The 3451-nt window shown below is 38.9% G+C and overlaps 1 protein-coding gene across 1 annotated transcript in view; it reads right to left on the reverse strand.

Moving 5' to 3' along the window:
* The window catches only part of LOC108694680 (polypeptide N-acetylgalactosaminyltransferase 5), a 24807-nt gene extending 22657 nt beyond the window's left edge, over window positions 1-2150 (reverse strand). Inside the window, exon 1 of the mRNA XM_018204316.1 lies at window positions 1858-2150. The gene's annotated coding sequence lies outside the window, so the exon portion shown is untranslated. The remainder of the gene's footprint in view (window positions 1-1857) is intronic.
* Window positions 2151-3451: the final 1301 nt, after the last annotated feature.

Raw genomic sequence — 3451 nt, forward strand, 5'->3', positions numbered from 1 at the left:
AAAGAAAAAAAAGATATATTTTTCTTTCTCATAGGATTTTGACAAAATCGTTTGTGGCTCGAATTTGTTTTGTACGTTCTGTTATATTGTGTAAAAATACGAAAGAAATTAACAATATAGGTTTTAAATCCATACCATGTATATATATGGTGTTACACCAACATGATGAGAATTATATAGATACCATATATAGTAAATTTACATATATTTTGCCGATATTTTGTAAAGGTAAGATCTCTAGATTAAACCTATTATCATAAATCTAGTTGACACTCTAAGTCTTGAAAAAAATTTTTATCTGACTCAAATTTTAATCTTTAAGAGTGAGATTTCATTCTTTAAAGTGAAACTTTTACTCTAAAAATTTTAAAGAGGAAATAACCAAAATTTTTATTAATGTGATCAGAACTTTCTAGTTTATTTTCAACCAGAAATTCTCATTGCACGCGTCGCGTATCACGAAGCGGCTTCAAGCGTTCACTCGCGTTTCCTTTAAAGAGTGGCAATTGAGTCAGTTCTGAAAAAGAGCGACTCAAATTTTAATCTTGAAGGCTGAGTTGTTCCATCTTTCGGTAAACTTCAGCTTACTCTTTTATTCTCTTATGTTTACTCTTTTGTTTATCCCATAAGTAAATTACCACATAGTTTATCTAAAGCTGGAATAACCGGCCCTAAAATTGAGATTTCACTCTTTGGAGTAAATTTTTTTTCCTAATTTTTGAAAGGAAGATGATCAAAATTTTGAATAAATATGATCAGAACCTTCCACTTTCAACAAAAAATTATTGCATGCGTGTACGATCCCCAGGGCGACCTCGTGCTCGCTCGCTCGCGCGCGTTTCCTCGCGCGAGGTGTCACCAGCGCGACGCCAAGCTATCCCTTTTCAACGCGGGCGATCGAGTTACACGTATCCCTGGCGTCGCGAGGAGGATGCGGCCGTGATCGGCGAACCGGTTCACGGCGAGTAAGAGACTCGCCAACGTCGATCTCGCTAATGTCGATCTACCACGTCGCGCCGGCGAAATTCACGCGCATCGCGGGCTCACGCACGCACGCATGCACGCACACTCGTAAAAGGAGCGACGGGAGAGCGACACGTAAGACACGGCGGCTCCTCTTCGCGCCACACGTTTGACGCCCAGAGACGTGGCAGCGCGCGCTTCCACGAACTTTCTTCACAGAAATGTACGTAGAATCGAACATTCACGATTCTCTTCCTCTATCTTTCGTTCACGACCTGTGTTATCTTGGAACCAGAAGAACCAGCACAAATTCTTGAATGATAAGAAGAGACTCTGTCTTCTTCGAGCTTTTTTTTCCTAGGAATGAACTTTTATGGTTCCGTGGAATCTGTGACTTTTCGGAGCGAATCTCACGCAGCACTATTTTATTATTAACTCTTATCATATAAGTGTCAATTACTCCGACGCGGTAACGGTCCCGACGATCTCACGACCTGTGAGATCGAATCGTGTCACAGGAAACGGTCAAGGAATCGACTCCTAAGGGACTCCTAAGCGACACGCAAGACACTCGCCGTACGTGATGGTACGCGGTGCGTGGCCGAGAATGCCGAGATCGGGATGACCGATCGTTACACGCCTCTGATCCGACTAGAGTTCGCCAGGTTTCGTTTGTCCCGTCGACCGAGAGCCGAGAGGCGAGAGCGATCGCGAGAACGGAGCGGGACACAGATATAGCGTGCGCACGAGAGACGGTCGCGGGGATAATCCTCTCTCTCTCTCTCTCTCTCTCTCTCTCACTCTCTCTCTCCCCTTCATTTACTGTCTTACTCTCTCGCGAAACGGCTGGTCGATTCGACATGCTGATCACGCTTTGGTCCTGTCGATACTCACACACTTTCTTCCCTCGACGGTCCGGATGCTAACGACGTGGTGCAGATGCTGGAGGAAGTTCGCGAGCGTGCATCTCCGACGTGGTTCGTCTCGCACTAAACGGAGGATACGCCTGACATCGCGCGGATACGAGGCGCGCGGCGCGGCACGGCGCGGAACGGAGCAGAGCAGAATGGAGCAATAAGCGTGCCGAGGTTAGGAGAGGACTACTGTCATTAAGAGTGGGGGGAACGACACCTGTTCGACGTTCGCGGCAGCGCCTTCGTGAATCGCGGAGCGCCCTGCGATGCGATGGGTTGAGTATCGATATAGAAGTGGGATTGGCAGCCGGATATCGAGAGTCGGAAAGCACGATTGTACGCTCGCGATTTATCGACATGACTCAGTGCTGCCGTCATTTTACTTACTCATCATTCGTATCGGTTTTATGCGAATGGCTAACTTGTTTTTTTTTTAATCGAAACGTTAAGAGAAATTAGAGAGCATGATGTAATATAATTTTTTTAAAGATTGTTTAAAGTTTACTGCTAATGTCCATATTTTGATTTGCTTTTATTAAATGATCAATTTTAAAATATAAAGTGAGAACACTGATATAACTGATATAAGTTTTATATTTATTAGTATTATTATTATACTAATTATTATTATACTAAATAAAACAAGCATATTATATTAATCAGTTGTTTTATAATAAGTGAAAAATTGTTTTTTATAGTTATTTCCTTTCAATCATCATTTTTAAATAATTTGCGATAGAAAGGAAATTCTGATGAGGATTTATTAAATCAAAATGTACTTTTATTCGTTTATAATCAGTAGATCAAATTATTATATAATAATATTTTATATAATAGTTATTATATAATAGTATAAACAATTTTAATAATTTAAAATATATAAACTAGAAAGCTAATTGTTAATGTAATGAATAAGTCGATATATTGAATCCTCATAGCGCAAAGTTACATTCACGTCACAATAGGATTACAATAATAGTCAGGAAGAGAATATGATTGTGATGAGATTGTCATAAGAAAATAACGTGTTACAAGACATTTGCACATCACTGTGATATTGCTGAGACATATTTGTGATAAGGCGGACATTCGTACGTCATCATGACGTAATCATGTTTGTTGTGATATAATTAACTGTGACATTTTTTGCTATGGGAGAATTATAAGCAAATTGTGGAAATTAATTATCTTGAAACAAGAGAAAAATTACAAAACTGAATAAATTAACTATGTGTTGATCAATGAAATTATAAATATTTTATGAATAAATATAAATTTATTCTTCTTTTATAATTTTCATTTTGTTTAAAGATAAACAATCGACTAATAAAAATATGTATAAATAGAAGAAAAAAAATAGAAGTAAAAGTAGAAGAAGACAGAGAAAAGTAAACGATATAAAAAGAAAAGAGCAGCGTTAATTAAAGTATTTTAGGTTCAATTGCAACGTTACTTTGACTTTAAGAGAAGCTTAAAACCTACTCTTTCTCTTTTTAAAGCCGACAGAAAGACAGAAAGACAGACAGAGAGAGAGAGAGAGAGAGAGAGAGAGAGAGAGAGAGAGAGAGAGAGAG

The sequence above is a fragment of the Atta colombica genome, unplaced genomic scaffold, assembly GCF_001594045.1.
Source record: "Atta colombica isolate Treedump-2 unplaced genomic scaffold, Acol1.0 scaffold121, whole genome shotgun sequence".
Classification (NCBI taxonomy): Eukaryota; Metazoa; Arthropoda; class Insecta; order Hymenoptera; family Formicidae; genus Atta; species Atta colombica.